The sequence below is a fragment of the Coregonus clupeaformis genome, chromosome 39, assembly GCF_020615455.1.
Source record: "Coregonus clupeaformis isolate EN_2021a chromosome 39, ASM2061545v1, whole genome shotgun sequence".
Taxonomy (NCBI): domain Eukaryota; kingdom Metazoa; phylum Chordata; class Actinopteri; order Salmoniformes; family Salmonidae; genus Coregonus; species Coregonus clupeaformis.
The window spans coordinates 201,685-219,358 of NC_059230.1; the positions used below are offsets into that span (position 1 = coordinate 201,685).

General features: G+C 46.4%; 1 pseudogene; it reads right to left on the reverse strand.

Moving 5' to 3' along the window:
- Window positions 1–5,195: 5,195 nt before the first annotated feature.
- LOC121554207 lies at window positions 5,196–17,659 on the reverse strand (annotated as a pseudogene).
- Between the last annotated feature and the right edge of the window lie 15 nt (window positions 17,660–17,674).

Genomic DNA, 17,674 nt, shown 5'->3' on the forward strand with positions numbered 1-17,674 from the left:
GTTACGTTACAGCCTTATTCTAAAATTGATTAAATTAAATGTTTCCTCATCAATCTACACACAATACCCCATAATGACAAAGCGAAAACCGGTTTTTAGACATTTTTGCAAATGTATTAAAAATAAAAAAACAGAAATACCTTATTTACATGAGACTCGAAATTGAGCTCAGGTGCATCCTGTTTCCATTGATCATCCTTGAGATGTTTCTACAACTTGATTGGAGTCCACCTGTGGTAAAATAAATAAATTGAACATAATTTTGGAAAGGCACACACTATCGTCTATATAAAAAGGTCCCACAGTTGACAGTGCATGTTAGAGAAATAACCAAGCCATGAGGTCGAAGGAATTGTCCCTAGAGCTCAGAGACAGGATTGTGTCGAGGCACAGATCTGGGGAAGGGTACCAAAAAATGTCTGCAGCATTGAAGGTCCCCAAGAACACAGTGGGCTCCATCATTCTTAAACGGAAGAAGTTTGGAACCACCAAGATTCTTCCTAGAGCTGGCCGCTCAGCCAAACCGAGCAATCGGGGGAGAAGGGCCTTGGTCAGGGAGCTGACCAAGAACCTGATGGTCACTCTGACAGAGCTCCAGAGTTCCTCTGTGGAGATGGGAGAACCTTCCAGAAGGACAACCATATCTGCAGCACTCCACCAAATCAGGCCTTTATGGTAGAGTGGCCAGACAGAAGCCACTCCTCAGTAAAAGGCACATGACAGCCCGCTTGGAGTTTGCCAAAAGGCACCTAAAGGACTCTAAGACCATGAGAAGCAAGATACTCTGGTCTGATGAAACCAAGATTGAACTCTTTGGCCTGAATGTCAAGCGTCACATCTGGAGAAAACCTGGCACCATCCCTACGGTGAAGCATGGTGGTGGCAGCATCATGCTGTGGGGATGTTTTTCAGTGGCAGGGACTGGGAGACTAGTCAGGATCGAGGGAAAGATGAACGGAGCAAAGTACAGAGAGCTCCTTGATGAAAACCTGCTCCAGACCACTCAGGACCTCAGACTGAGGCGAAGGTTCACCTTCCAACAGGACAATGACCCTAAGCACACAGCCAAGACAACACAGGAGTGGCTTCGGGACAAGTCTCTGAATGTCCTTGAGTGGCCCAGCCAGAACCCGGACTTGAACCCGATCAAACATCTCTGGAGAGACCTGAAAATAGCTGTGCACTGACGCTCCCCATCCAACCTGACAGAGCTTGAGAGGATCTGCACAGAAGAATGGGAGAAACTCACCAAATACTGGTGTGCCAAGCTTGTAGCGTCATACCCAAGAAGACTCGAGGCTGTAATCGCTGCCAAAGGTGCTTCAACAAAAGTTCTGAGTAAAGGGTCTGAATACTTATGTAAATATGATCGTTTTTATTTTTTTTATAATTTGCAAAAATTTCAAAAAGACAGTTTTTGCTTTGTCATTATGGGGTATTGTGTGTAGATTGGTGAGGGGGAAAAACAATTTCATCAATTTTAGAATAAGGCTGTAATGTAACAAAATGTGGAAAAAGTGAAGGGGTCTGAATACTTTACGAATGCACTGTATATAATGGGCAAACGACTTAGGGAAGAGAATCAAGCAATGAATGGTACAGTATCATTAACACTTTATTATGGTTTTATTAATCCAGTTCATATTCTAGCAAGTCATGGAAAAACGATGAATGTGATCCTTTGGGATTTTGGCAATGATGCTCTTTAGGATGCTAGCAGATACCCGTAGACTTCCAGTGATTGTGCTAATGCTAGTAAGTATTCGCTTGCGAAATTACCTCTAACTTCCTTCATACTGGACACAGAGAAATAAAAATGGTATCCACGAGTTCATCTGACTATGGGGTAGATAAAGGGCCTCTTGCCAAAATCCTGAAGAATCCTTTAAAACAACCCTGGGGCAACCATGTTCCAGTCTGTGAGGAACAAAGGTCACACAACATCAGGAAAACGTTTAAACAACCTTATCTTAGAAGCCTCCAGTGATAAAGAATAAATTATAAACTGGATGGTTCGAGCCCTGAATGCTGATTGGGTGAACCCATTTGGTGCCTTATTGCTTAAATACACTTTCATTTTTGTGATGGTAAGTGTAGTATACTTATAGCATGGAAGAGGTCTTGAACAACACTGTCCCGGTCTGTCAAAGTCATACATCATCAAGCTCAAACACTCTGTCTGATAACAGTAAGAGAGAAGCCTTCAGTCAACCTGGAAACACGTGGAAATCGGGGGTTCTTTGGTGGAAATACCTGGCTGGGCCAAAGCCACCTTGCAGGACTTCAAACGGACAGGGAGGCTTTCACACAAAAGGAAGCCAGAGAACGAATGCAGACACACACACACACACACACACACACACACACTTGGAGTATCAAAGAGTTTCCAGTGTAAATGATTCCCTATCCAAAAGGCACACATACATTAGAGATAGTGAGTGACTGACCTGAATCCTTCGGACTATGATAACACTGGGTTGTATTTGGATAGCTTCATGAGGAGTGGGGGTTTAGCGAGTGCAGGTGTGTGTGTGTGTGTATGTGTGCACCTGTGTGTCTCCATCCGTGTGTGTGTATAACATGATGATGAGTAATGACAAACATATGATCTGGAACGATTATTAGGAGGATATGGTAAGCTTCATGGTTGTAGGGTTTAGACACACACACAAACATGCACACACTCACACGCACGCACGCACCCCCCAACCAACCAGAGACCATATGAACTTTTGAAGGGTCAGATAAGGAAAGAATTATAACAGGAGGATATTGGGTAGCTTTAGCGTTTTAGATTGAGTTTTTGGATAATGTTAGTTACTAGGAAACCTTATAAATCACTTTCAGAGGAGTAAAAATAAAGAAAGAGGGGGAGAGGAGGAGCGAGAAATAACAAAAACAAAAGGTCGGCCATCAAAGCATTGAGAATGTCCCTTTAGGGAGTACTGTGGTAGGGTGCCGTTGTCATGGCGACAGCATTAGAACTCGGCACAGGTTCTGCATCCATCATAACAGGAAGTGATGACCACCTCTATAACGATGATGACAGTAAGTCACCAGCATGTGTTAGCAATCAACCCAGTTAAAACAAGTGTTGGAAGCAACTAAAGAACACCTGCACGTTACTCCTCCACCTCTTCCCTCGTATGACACACACACACACGCTAGGCTTGGGCGGTATCCAGATTGTCATACCGACCTTGTGCCATACCGGGATATTCGGTAATACCGGCACTGAACACGAGGGGAGATATTTTCAAACCCCACTGAGCCTCTAATCCGAAGGTTAGCAATGCTAACGAGTACATGTAAAATCCCATAGCGAATGCTAGCTAAATGCTAATGAGCGCATTGTGAACATTTTATAGTCTCTGACAAACTATTTGCAGGACAGACATCCCTAATTCATACAAGTAACTCAAAAATGCTACTTACAGTTTTATTGCACGCACAAAACAAATATTAGACAGCAAGGCTCTTGTTCCAGGAGGGGATTCTCTGCGGTTACCAAGAGAAGTTTGATTTTGCAAGAAGCTAACCACTTAGCTAGATAACTAGCTACTAAATTAGCAAACAAAATGCACAACTGCAGAGCATTTAGCACATTTGAGACATTTAACTTAATAGTTATAAGATATTTAGCTGGCAAACATTTAATTGTGAATTCCATACTGTAACTAGATCACCTAGCGCATGACTGGGGACTACTGGTAAGCTTCATAATGAATAATTATGTGACAGGTGAAATGAAGAATGCGATCTGCTTTATCTCCAAACGTATTGCACAAGTTTACTGCAGGTATTTACTTAACAAGTTGCTACAAATATTCAAATTAATTAAAACACTTCAAATAAATAGTTTCAACTGTACACTCTTAGAAGAAAAAAAGAGTTCCAAAAGTGTTATTTGTCTGTCCCCATAGAATAACCCTTTTTGGTTCTATGTAGAACCATTTTGGCTTCCATGTAGAACCCTCTGTGGAAAAGGTTATACATGGAACTCAAAAGGGTTCTACTTGGAACCAAAAAGGGTTCAATCAAAGGGTTCTCCTATGGGGACAACCGAAGAACCCGTTTAGGTTCTAGATACCATCAATACTCTTAGAAAAATGGTGCTATTGAAAAACCATGTTGTGGCTATTTCCAAATACGGAAATAGCCACCGTATATACGGTATACTGCCCAAGCCTAACACACGCGCACACACACACACTTGAATTCTACGCCTCCACCTCCTACTCCTTCTTATGGACACAGACACACGTGCTTGGCCTTTACCGTGACAACATAAACATTACGATGGTGACAGACCATGACCGATCCGGTACACAAAATTAAAGTCTTTATTTTTTCCCTATCCTCTTTCCAATCCAGCCAATTAGATCCCGGCGCTGACCTGGGTTGCTAGGCGACCCGCAGGTTGAGTCACACTCTGTGGTATGATGTCAATAAACGGACCAGATGTTTTGCAGATGGGGGAGAAAGGGCTTGGTGTGTGCGTGTGTGTGTGTGTGTGTGTGTGCCTGTGGCATATGAAGAAGGAGAGGCTCTAGCTAAGGTTCACATCATCTGTTCCCCCTCTGAGACGTGGGCTGTCTGGAAGGGCATTCATTCACTCTTACAGCAGCATGCAAAACATAGCAGGGAAAACACAGCCTGGAGCCAGTGTGTGTGTGTGTGTGTTTGATTCAACACATTCGATTTGCGTTTGTGTAGGTTGCTTTTTGAATTGACATTATTTAGTTCCAGCCCTCTACAATTGAAGGTATGCCTGAGCAATAGAACAATACAAAAGATGAGGCTTTAAAACAGGGGTCTGGGGTCCTAGCCGGGGTCTGGGGTCTAGCTGGGGTCTGGGGCCTAGCCGGGGTCTGGGGCCTAGCTGGGGTCTGGGGTCTAGCTGGGGTCTGGGGTCTAGCTGGGGTCTGGGGTCTAGCTGGGGTCTGGGGTCTAGCTGGGGTCTGGGGTCCTAGCCGGGGTCTGGGGCCTAGCCGGGGTCTGGGGCCTAGCCGGGGTCTGGGGTCCTAGCTGGGGTCTGGGGTCTAGCTGGGGTCTGGGGTCTAGCCGGGGGTCTGGGGCCTAGCTGGGGTCTGGGGTCCTAGCTGGGGTCTGGGGTCTAGCTGGGGTCTGGGGTCTAGCCGGGGTCTGGGGTCTAGCTGGGGTCTGTGGTCTAGCCGGGGTCTGGGGTCTGGGGTCTAGCTGGGGTCTGGGGTCCTAGCCGGGGTCTGGGGTCTAGCCGGGGTCTGGGCCCTAGCTGGGGTCTGGGGTCTAGCTGGGGTCAGGGTCCTAGCCGGGGTCTGGGGTCTAGCTGGGGTCTGTGGTCCTTCAGAGGGTCAGTGTGGCTTTGCTTACCCTCTACCAGGTGTGGTAGTTGGAGAGTGGCTGTTACCTCTGGCATCATGACAATAGCTTTCCAGTAAAGAGCTTTCCACCAGAACCATAACAGTGGGCGGCTTATAGAACTGACTGCTCTTAGGCACAGTGCTAAGGGTGTCATGCACAGGTTGGTGGCACCTTAATTGGAGAGAACGGGCTTATGTTAATGACTGGAGCGGAATAGGTGTAATGGTAGTCAAACACATCAAACACATGATTTCCAGGTGTTTGATGCCATTCCATTCGCTCCGTTCCGGCTATTATTATGAGCCGTTCTCCTGTGGGGTCACGCGTGTGTGTGCGTGCATGTGTGTACCTGCGGAGTCCATGCACTCCTCCATGGATGAGGCAGTGAACCTAGTCTCCAGAATGCGGTCAAAGTCTTCCAGGGAGTTGACAGACTCCAGTGGAGACTCAACCCTCACTACATGGACAATGATCAAGGTTTATCATCTAGAATTTAAAAGCTGTTGATAAGCTGATCTATAAAGACAATGGACCAAACCAAACCAGAACTGTGAACAGTGAGAGGCTACCAATTCAATCAGACTTTGTGATCAAAATAAACTATGACAAAACTAAATAGAATCCAACCAATATGCCATTTATACATTATTTCTAAGCAGTTTTTTAGGCAAACAGACTACCGTTGGCGTGTAGTTGGCTGAGTTGCTGGTCTGCTGTAGGAACATATTGTCTCCCTCGTATGTATAGTTAGGGCCGTTGTCATCCCTGATGCCCCCAGGGGATTCACTAGAGGGAGATAACATAATTATTAGGAGGCAGATTTGATGTGGACATGAAGTTAGGGTTAGGGTTTGATTAGGGACTAGGTGTGTGAAACTTCTGGACCCCGTCTGTCTGTCTGTCTGTCTGTCTGTCTGACTCACTGGCCAGGTATTTGTGTCTTCCTCAGGCCTCTACACTCCTGGATCCCCCTCTGAGCCGTCCAGGACCCCAGGGACTTACTGGAGCAGGAGATGGCATGGATCTCTGCCCAGCTCAGCCTAGAACAGACAGATAGCTATCAAGGCATATACTGCGCACACACACACCACACACACACACACACACACACACACACACCACACACCACACACCACACACCGAAACATGTCTCTGGGAGAATCTCAAATGCTTACTCCTCTCCTTTTCCCCTTCTCAAAACCCATTGGATTTGAAAGCCAAAGGTCCCTCCCCTCTGACCTTCTCCTCCAATGGGTTTTGAGAAGGAGGGGAGGAGAGAGGATGCGAGGAGTATGCGATTGGGATTTTCCCTCTCTTTCTCTCTCTCTCTCTCTTACTCTCTCATAACCCTCTTTCCCTTCCTTCCTTCCTTCCTTCCTTCCTTCCTTCCTTCCTTCCTTCCTTGTCTGTTGCTCTGTCCTTCATCATCATACTGATCTGGAACTCCACAAAGTCCATGAAGATGGATCTACAGGAGTTGTCCAGAGCGTACACTGCCGCCAGGTACGGTACCAGACGCCATTGCTGCAACCAGAAAAAGTCCTTGGGGGAACAAATAAAGTCACTGGGAAAATAGGACACTGATTTGCATTTTTGGCTTTCCAAACCCTGCTATAACAACTAGTTTATATTGTTTATCATGTATTCTGATCCCTATTGGCTGACCCGTTAAGAGACCACTAGTCCTTCTGGGGTCAACATAAGATGTAAGTAACCTTTAGTGAAATGATAAAGGATTGTTATCCCAAGGAATGTCTCTGGAAAACCTCCTGGCACTAGTTATGTCCAACAACAGTAACCAACTGAAAGGTAACTCTACACAGTATCTGGAGATGATACTCTATTACTGGGGTATTCTGGTCGCCTTTGGGACCAAACTGGCGACGGGTGGCGGAGGAGCGAATAGCTACGGTCATGGCTAGCTTCAGGTTGACAACAGCCATTCTGGAGATGGAGACTCAGCTCCCGGACAGGGCACCCAGGGACGCCCCGAAACGCTTGTTAGGGGGTCATAGAGAGGAGGGAGGGAGAATGGACAGGAGGGAGGGAGAGTGGATGGGAGGGAGGGAGGGTGGACGGGAGGGAGAGTGGACGGGAGGAAGGGAGAGTGGATGGGAGGGAGGGAGGGTGGACGGGAGGGAGGGTGGCGGGAGGAGGGTGGACGGGAGGGAGAGAGAGTGGACAGGAGAGAGAGAGTGGACAGGAGGGAGGGAGGGAGAGAGTGGACAGGAGGGAGGGAGAGAGAAAGTGGACAGGAGGGAGGGAGAGAGAAAGTGGACAGGAGGGATGGAGGGTGGACAGGAGGGAGAGAGTGGACAGGAGGGAGGGAGAGAGAGAGAGAGTGGACAGGAGGGAGGGAGGAAAGTGGACAGGAGGGATGGAGGGTGGACAGGAGGGAGGGAGTGGACAGGAGGGAGGGAGAGAGAGAGTGGACAGGAGGGAGGGAGAGAGAGTGGACAGGAGGGAGGGAGAGAGAAAGTGGACAGGAGGGAGGGAGAGAGAGTGGACAGGAGGGAGGGAGAGAGAGAGTGGACAGGAGGGAGGGAGAGAGAGAGTGGACAGGAGGGGGGAGAGAGAGAGTGGACAGGAGGGAGGGAGAGAGAAAGTGGACAGGAGGGGGGAGAGAGAGAGAGGACAGGAGGGGAGAGAGAGAGAGGACAGGAGGGAGGGAGAGAGAAAGTGGACAGGAGGGGAGAGAGTGGACAGGAGGGAGGAGAGAGAGTGGACAGGAGGGGGAGAGAGAGTGGACAGGAGGGAGGGAGAGAGAGTGGACAGGAGGGAGGGAGAGAGAGAGTGGACAGGAGGGAGGGAGGGAGAGAGAGAGTGGACAGGAGGGAGGGAGAGAGAGAGTGGACAGGAGGGGGGAGAGAGAAAGTGGACAGGAGGGATGGAGAGAGAAAGTGGACAGGAGGGAGAGAGAGTGGACAGGAGGGAGGGAGAGAGAGAGTGGACAGGGAGGGAGAGAGAGAGTGGACAGGAGGGAGGGAGAGAGAGTGGACAGGAGGGAGGGAGAGAGAAAGTGGACAGGAGGGAGGGAGAGAGAGTGGACAGGAGGGAGGGAGAGAGTGGACAGGAGGGGAGAGAGAGTGGACAGGAGGGAGAGAGAGAGAGTGGACAGGAGGGAGGGAGAGAGAGTGGACAGGAGGGAGGGAGAGAGAGAGTGGACAGGAGGGAGGGAGAGAGAGAGTGGACAGGAGGGAGAGAGAGAGGAGTGGACAGGAGAGAGAGAGTGGACAGGAGGGAGGGAGGAGAGAGAGTGGACAGGAGGGAGAGAGAGAGTGGACAGGAGGGAGAGAGAGAGAGTGGACAGGAGGGGGAGTGGACAGGAGGGGAGAGAGAGAGTGGACAGGAGGGAGGGAGAGAGAGAGTGGACAGGAGGGGGGAGAGAGAGAGTGGACAGGAGGGAGGGAGGGAGAGAGAGTGGACAGGAGGGGGGAGAGAGAGAGTGGACAGGAGGGAGGGAGGGAGAGAGAGAGTGGACAGGAGGGAGAGAGAGAGTGGACAGGAGGGGAGAGAGAGAGTGGACAGGAGGGAGGGAGGGAGAGAGAGTGGACAGGAGGGGAGAGGACAGGAGGGAAGAGAGAGAGTGGACAGGAGGGAGGGAGAGTGGAGAGAGAGAGTGGACAGGAGGGGGAGAGAGAGAGTGGACAGGAGGTGGAGAGAGAGAGTGGACAGGAGGGAGGGAGGAAGTGGACAGGAGAGAGAGAGTGGACAGGAGGGAGGGAGGGAGAGAGAGAGTGGACAGGAGGGGGGAGAGAGAGAGTGGACAGGAGGGAGGGAGGGTGGACAGGAGGAGAGAGAGTGGACAGGAGGGAGGGAGGGAGAGAGAGAGTGGACAGGAGGGAGGGAGAGAGTGGACAGGAGGGAGGGAGAGAGTGGACAGGAGGGGGGAGAGAGTGGACAGGAGGGATGGAGAGTGGACAGGAGAGAGAGAGGGGTTAACGCTGAGTATGAACATAGGACTATTTTCTATATTTTTCATAGCTTTCATAATATATTTGTGGCCCTTGAATAAACCTTGAATAATGCAAGAGTTAATGCAAGAGTGTAAACTATTCTCAAGAGTATCAGCATTCACTGGTTTAAAAAAGAACTAACTGATTGAAGAAGGAAATCCCACTTAATTACTATCAACTGATTAAGACAGTCCAGTTCTCCAAGTTTATGTACACGTTTAACGTCAACGTGAATCATTTGCTGTTGACTTTCAGCAGCATTAACAGTTCCAGGTTGTTTAGGGTAGTCATGTTAAGACTGACTCCTTTACGTGTCTCAGGGGTACAGAGGAATGTTCCGAACATGTCCTCATCCTCTCCTCACCCCCTTCTTCCTCTAGGCTCCTCGTTACCCATTAAACTAGCAGTAAAGAAAAGCGCACATTTTGACCAGGGTCGTATTCATTAGGCACCACACAGAAGAACACGGACTGAAACAAGTAGGGGATACACTGAACTTCTCCAATAAAAAAAACCCCACTCATTTTCTTTTTCCGTTGCAAAACTTCTTACTGCATTTTGCTCTGTTGTGCTGTAATGTCTACAGGCCTTTCTGGGGATCCAATTCTAACCGCAGAGCTATTAAGGGCTCCCTCCTCCCCCAGTCATTAGGTGTTTTCTCAGAAGCCTCTTAAGGTCAAGTTCCCATCATTCAAGACAACCCAGAGAGGCTCTTTTTCTTTTTACATGTTTGAGCACATGCAGTGTCATCTCAGTGTGTGTGTCTGTGTGTGTGTTTGTGTGTGTGCGAGCGAGCGAGCGAGCGCATGTGTGTGTTTGTGTGTGCAAACAGAGACAGACATTTTTCTTTTCACGGGTCAAACCCATCCATGTTTGTTTGGAACAAAAACAGAGGAAAGATTATTCCTGTGAGATCAGGCGTGGAGGCCTGAAGACTTCAAACCAGAATGTTTGTTTATATGTTTTCATTTGACATCCCACCACGAATGAGTAGAGCCCAGCCAAGTACTACAGAAGGTTGGAGTTGGAATCCTGGTTACGACTTTACAGTGACATAAACTATTACGTTCTGAGACACAATAGTAGATATTTGATCATAGTCGTAGTTAGTTGTAAAAAATGAATTTCTACTTTCTCATCCTTTCTTTTCCCAGACAGTGTAGGTAGGTGTGAAATGTGACGTAGTGTCCCTCAGGGGTGACATCACCTGTCTTATTCAGCATATTTCCAGAGGGATTTGGACATTGTGAAACACTGCAAACCTGATAGGTGAAACAAAGAATATCTTAGGTAGTTGCCAATAACTAGAGAGCCCATTTTAGGAATACTCTTTCCATGACAGACTGACCAGGTGAATCCAGGTGAAAGCTATGATCCCTTATTGATGTCGCTTGTTAAATACACTTCAATCATTGTAGATGAAGGGGAGGAGACAGGTTAAAGAAGGATTTATAAGCCTCGAGACAATTGAGACATGGATTGTGTATGTGTGCCATTCAGAGGGTGTATTGGCAAGACAAAATATTTAAGTGTCTTTGAACGGGGTATGGTAGTAGGTGCCAGGCGCACCGGTTTGTGTCAAGAACTGCAACGCTGCTGGGTTTTTCCACACTCAACAGTTTCCAGTGTGTATCAAGAATGATCCACCACCCAAAGGACATCCAGCCAACTTGACACAACTGTGGGAAGCATTGGAGTCAACATGGGCCAGCATCCCTGTAGAACGCTTACGACACTTCCATGCCCCCACAAAATGAGGCTGTTCTGAGGGCAAAAGGGGGTGCAATTCAATATTGGGAAGGTGTTCCTAATGTTTTGTACACTCAGCGTACAGTGTATAGCTTATTTCTAAGCATGCGTACTGTAGAAACTCTGCACACCCTGGGAGAGAATGTTAGAACATTCATTCAACAGAACATTCTCATGGTTTACATTTCTGTTCCAAAGAACATTGTGGACGTTCTATAGTAATATAAAGTAGGATTCAACTGCCATCTGGTGGCCTTGAAGTGTCACCACCAAAGTTCACAATGAATATTACTAATAGTAACTTTACTAATGTTTCTCATTTTGACTGAATGCCAAAGAATAGGATGGTACATTTTAGACATTTAGCAGACGCTCTTATCCAGAGCGACGTACAGTTAGTTTTCATACTGGCCCCCCGTGGGAAACGAACCCACAACCCTGGCGTTGCAAGCGCCATGGTCTACCAACTGAGCTACAGGGGACTACTAGGCATTGTTTTATTTTCTATAAAAACAAATAGTATTGAACCTTCCCATTGTCCAGTCCGTTCTGGACCAGTTTTTCCCCCATATCACCTACCCTCACACCTGGCATCACCAGCAGTGTCTTGGGGTCTCTGACCTGTCAAAGACATAAGTCACAATCGATATAGGTTGGATAGATTTGATATATAACATCACACGCTAACACTGAAAGAGAGTGCCCCACATCATTTTAATGTTTTTATTGTAATTTTCAAAAGATTTGGATGTTAATTTCAAATAATTCAACTAGTTTTTTCCATATACAGTTGTGGTCAAAAGTTTTGAGAATGACACAAGTATTGGTCTTCACAAAGCTTGCTGCTTCAGTGTTTTTAGATATTTTTGTCAGATGTTACTATGGTATACTGAAGTATCATTACATTTTACATTTTAGTCATTTAGCAGACGCTCTTATCCAGAGTGACTTACAGTTAGTGAGTGCATACATTTTTCATACTGGCCCCCCGTGGGAATCGAACCCACAACCCTGGCGTTGCAAGCGCCATGGTCTACCAACTGAGCTACACAAGCATTCCATAAGTGTCAAAGGCTTTTATTGACAATTACATTAAGTTTATGCAAAGAGTCAATATTTGCAGTGTTGACCCTTCTTTTTCAAGAACTCTGCAATCCGCCCTGGCATGCTGTCAATTAACTTCTGGGCCACATCCTGACTGATGACAGCCCATTCTTGCATAATCAATGCTTGGAGTTTGTCAGAATTTGTTTGTCCACCCGCCTCTTGAGGATTGACCACAAGTTCTCAATGGGATTAAGGTCTGGGGAGTTTCCTGGCCATGGACCCAAAATGTCGATGTTTTGTTCCCCGAGCCACTTAGTTATCACTTTTGCCTTATGGCAAGGTGCTCCATCATGCTGGAAAAGGCATTGTTCATCACCAAACTGTTCTTGGATGGTTGGGAGAAGTTGCTCTCGGAGGATGTGTTGGTACCATTCTTTATTCATGGCTGTGTTCTTAGGCAAAATTGTGAGTGAGCCCACTCCCTTGGCTGAGAAGCAACCCCACACATGAATGGTCTCAGGATGCTTTACTGTTAGCATGACACAGGACTGATGGTAGCGCTCACCTTGTCTTCTCCGGAAAAGCTTTTTTCCAGATGCCCCAAACAATCGGAAAGGGGATTCATCAGAGAAAATGACTTTACCCCAGTCCTCAGCAGTCCAATCCCTGTACCTTTTGCAGAATATCAGTCTATCCCTGATGTTTTTCCTGGAGAGAAGTGGCTTCCTCGCTGCCCTTCTTGACACCAGGCCATCCTCCAAAAGTCTTCGCCTCACTGTGCGTGCAGATGCACTCACACCTGCCTGCTGCCATTCCTGAGCAAGCTCTGCAATGGTGGTGCCCCGATCCCGCAGCTGAATCAACTTTAGGAGACGGTCCTGGCGCTTGCTGGACTTTCTTGGGCACCCTGAAGCCTTCTTCACAACAATTGAACCTCTCTCCTTGAAGTTCTTGATGATCCGATAAATGGTTGATTTAGGTGCAATCTTACTAGCAGCAATATCCTTGCCTGTGAAGCCCTTTATGTGCAAAGCAATGATGACTGCACGTGTTTCCTTGCAGGTAACCATGGTTAACAGAGGAAGAACAATGATTTCAAGCACCACCCTCCTTTTAAAGCTTCCAGTCTGTTATTCTAACTCAATCAGCATGACAGAGTGATCTCCAGCCTTGTCCTCGTCAACACTCTCACCTGTGTTAACGAGAGAATCACTGACATGATGTCAGCTGGTCCTTTTGTGGCAGGGCTGAAATGCAGTGGAAATGTTTTTTGGAGATTAAGTTCATTTTCACGGCAAAGACGGACTTTGCAATTAATTGCAATTCATCTGATCACTCTTCATAACATTCTGGAGTATATGCAAATTGCCATCATAAAAACCGAGGCAGCAGACTTTGTGAAAATTTATATTTGTGTCATTCTCAAAACTTTTGACCACGACTGTAGGGCAAAATGAGACATAACACACAAAAAGCTAAGAACAATGTATACGGAAATAATATTATTGGTAGATGGTAAGATTATGGTGTGTGTGTGGGGGGGGGGCTATGCCCTCCCTCCAAAACAGAACTAATAGTCACAGGGTCAGTACCACACAAATGTACACTTGTAACATTTTCAAATAATTGTACCTTATGCAGGGGTTGGGTCGGTTACTCCCCAGATGCAATCCGTTACAGCCACTAGTCAGCTGTCCAAAACTGCAATCAGCAACGTAATATTTCGACTACCCAAACTCAGCAACGCAACCCGACCACTCCCAGCTACCTCTGAACTACCCTCCTCCCCAAGAGGCAACAGAAGAAGACAAAAAGGATCCATCAAACGCACCTCGCGTGTCATCACAGTGGTCCCTGACCCATGGTCAGAAAGCTCAGGTGGAACAGACCCAAACCTGCACCCTTTTTCAATGCCAAACCGAATGCCACCGAGAAAACAGAAAGGCGTCACAATGCACTTTTTGGGGGGGGGGGAACAGCTCTTCCGAATTCAAAAGTAATCTGAGAAGCAATCGTCAAGTTTTTTAAGAGTATCTACAATCTGATCACAATACACCTGCTGGTTCCGCAACCAATCACATCCACAATCCTTTTGTAATCAGACCACATGTATGTTCTCAAGTCGCTCTGGATAAGAGTGTCTGCTAAATAACTAAAATGTAAAAATGTGTGGTAGAGTGCTGTTGTAACAACTACAAGTTGTATTTTTGTTACAGCATTCTAGCATATCTAGCAGCATCCAGGGCAAAGTGTGTACATGCATAACACACTGAACGGCAATAACCTTCCACTATGAAATCACTGTTTGGACGTGTTCACATGGCCTCCGATACATTTCAAAGGGAGAAGGTAGATATGAATGAATGTGTATGCTGATAGTTTGTCTACCGTCATCTCCTCTGGCTGTGTCTCTGGGATCCGGAGTTGGCCACTGTCCCACCAAACATCTGAAACAGAACAAAGCCATGCTTACACTGTAATAATCTCTCATATCATGTCTCTTGATAAAGATACAGTGCATTCGGAAAGTATTCAGACCCCTTGACTTTTTCCACATTTTGTTATGTTACAGCCTTATTTTAAAATATATTAAATCGTTTTTTTCCCTCATCACTCTACACACAATACCAAAAACAGGTTTTTAGACATTTTAGCTCATTCATTAAAAATAAAACACTGAAATACCACATTTTCATAAGTATTCAGACCCTTTACACAGTACTTTGTTGAAGCACCTGTGGCAGCGATTACAGCCTAGAGTTTTCTTGGGTATGACGCTGCAAGCTTGGCACACCTGTATTTGGGGAGTTTCTCCCATTCCTCTCTGCTGATCCTCTCAAACTCTGTCAGGATGGATGGAAAGTGTTGCTGCACAGCTATTTTCAGATCTCTCCAGAGATGTTCGATCGGGTTCAAGTCCGGGCTCTGGCTGGGCCACTCAAGGACATTCAGAGACTTGTCCCAAAGCCACTCCTGCGTTGTCTTGGCTGTGTGCTTAGGGTCATTGTCCTGTTGGAAGGTGAACCGTCGCCCCAGTCTGAGGTCCTGAGTGCTCTGGAGCAGGTTTTCATCAAGGATCTCTCTCTACTTTGCTCCATTCATCTTTCCCTCGATCCTGACTAGTCTCCCAGTCCCTGTCGCTGAAAAACATCCCCACAGCATGATGCTGCCACCACCATGCTTCACTGTAGGGATGGTGCCAGGTTTCCTCCAGACGTGACGCTTGGCATTCAGGCCAAAGAGTTCAATCTTGGTTTCATCAGACCAGAGAATCTTGTTTCTCATGGCCTCAGAGTCCTTTAGGTGCCTTTTGGCGAACTCCAAGCGGGCTGTGATGTGCCTTTTACTGAGGAGTGGCTTCTGTCTGGCCACTCTACCATAAAGGCCTGATTTGGTGGAGTGCTGCAGAGATGGTTGTCCTTCTGGAAGTTTCTCCCATCTCCACAGAGGAACTCTGGAGCACTGTCAGAGTGACCATTGGGTTCTTGGTCACCTCACTGACCAAGGCCCTTCTCCCCCGACTGCTCTAGGAAGAGTCCTGGTGGTTCCAAACTTTTTTGGTACTCTTCCCCAGATCTGTGCCTCGACACAATCCTGTCTCAGAGCCCTACGGACAATTCCTTCTACCTCATGGCTTGGTTTTGACTCTGACATACACTGTCAGCTGTGGGCCCTTATATAGACAGGTGTATGTCTTTTCAAATCATGTCCATTGTAGAATAAAGTTGTAGCACATCTCAAGGATGATCAATGGAAACAGGATGCACCTGAGCTCAATTTCAAGTATTTTAGCAAAGGGTCTGAATTATTTTTATTTTTAATACATTTGCAAACATTTCTAAAACCCTGTTTTCACTTTGTCATTATTGTGTATTGTGTATAGATTGATGAGGGGGGAAAAAAACAATTTAATCCGTTTTAGAATAAGGCTGTAACGTAACAAGATTTGGAAAAGGTCAAGGGGTCTGAATACTTTCCGAAGGCAAGTATGAAGCTTCTTCAACATGAAGTTACATGATGTCTAACCAAGTCCTTGAGACTTACTGTAACACTACTGTATTGACTTGTCAGATTAGATCAAGAAAACTAATCCATCCATCCATTCATCCATCTAAACTCACCCCTTTTTTGAGGAGGAACTTGACCAGTTGCACATGCCCAGACAATCTCTCTATCCCCATCTGTGTCTCTCTTTCGCTCCCCTCACCCCATGATGTCATCATGTGTCAGGAAGTCATACCGGAACAGCTGTTTACAGTGTCTGAACATGATCTCACGCATCTGCTCCGTTGACAGGTCCTCGCCGGGCTGCCGGACAAAGATAGGGTCGTTCTTTAACTTCCGGAGCACGTTTTGTTGTGGAATTGTGGGAAAAATATTGTCAAGTGACTTGTGGTAGATACCTGAGACGGAAGAGGAAGCGAGACATTTAATAGGATTCTTTTTTTCTGGTTCATATACAGTCAATGAACTAAGTAGACCAGACCCAACTGCTATCGCATTGGTGCCTATGGGAGGGCTACTCCTTAAGTAGACCAGAACTGTGACATTTTTTCAATGGTAAACAGCCTTTATGGGATATCTTCATTTATCCACCATCATTGGTAGATACTCCCCTAAGAATAAGTCTAACAGTCTGTCACCATTGTCAGTGTTTCTTTACATAGCCTATTTACACACAGAAGGCACTGATATAGGTTAGCCTTCCTTTACTGCTCAATTCTTCTTACTTAGCCTCCCTTCAAGGCTAGCACGTCCTCTCCCTCAAGGAACATGACCATGTCTTTCCAGTTGAAGAATGCTTTCCTCCTGCTCCATCTTGTCTTTCTGCTTGTACTTTGCTGCGGTGTAGTTGGAGACACTCATTCTGTCTAAGGCACTTTATTATTCCCTAGAAGAAAGAGTGGAAAGAACAGGGGATGAGCTGAGCGTTGTATTGATGCAAGCAATCCCTGATTTATCTAATCTCTTGATGTAGCCTACTAGAAAATAAGACGTTTTAGATAACATTATTGAGAGTGTGCAGAGAGAGAGAGAGAGAGAGAGAGAGAGAGAGAGAGAGAGAGAGAGATGTGGCAGCCAGGGTTTCTGCAGTTCAAAAGTATTTTTCAGACAATCAGCTATAGAGCAAGGGTCATTTCAATATCTGAGAAAACCATGTATAACATCACGTAGACATTCGAAAACGATCAATTTGCTCTATCAACAAAATAACTGTCACCATCTTAACATTGTTTGTCACAAACCTAGACTAGATCAACGTGTCATTTTGTTGACACTGACAGGCACATAAACAAACACTTTCAAAACAAAGAACACTTCACAAGGCTCACAGATAAATATCATTCATCTACGTATAATGTATTCTTTTCTGATTTGTCGCACAATTACAGATTATATACATTCAGAATGACAAATCCTTTCTCAAATTGTTAAGAAGCAAAATAGTCAAAAATACCACCAAAAAAATATTCTTTTCTTACCTGTACACTGCCCTGCTCTGCCCACGTCAAGGCGCTAGGTCATAAATGACGCATATGCAGCGCGACCGATTTTGTGTTGTCAGTCGACAGGGTTGC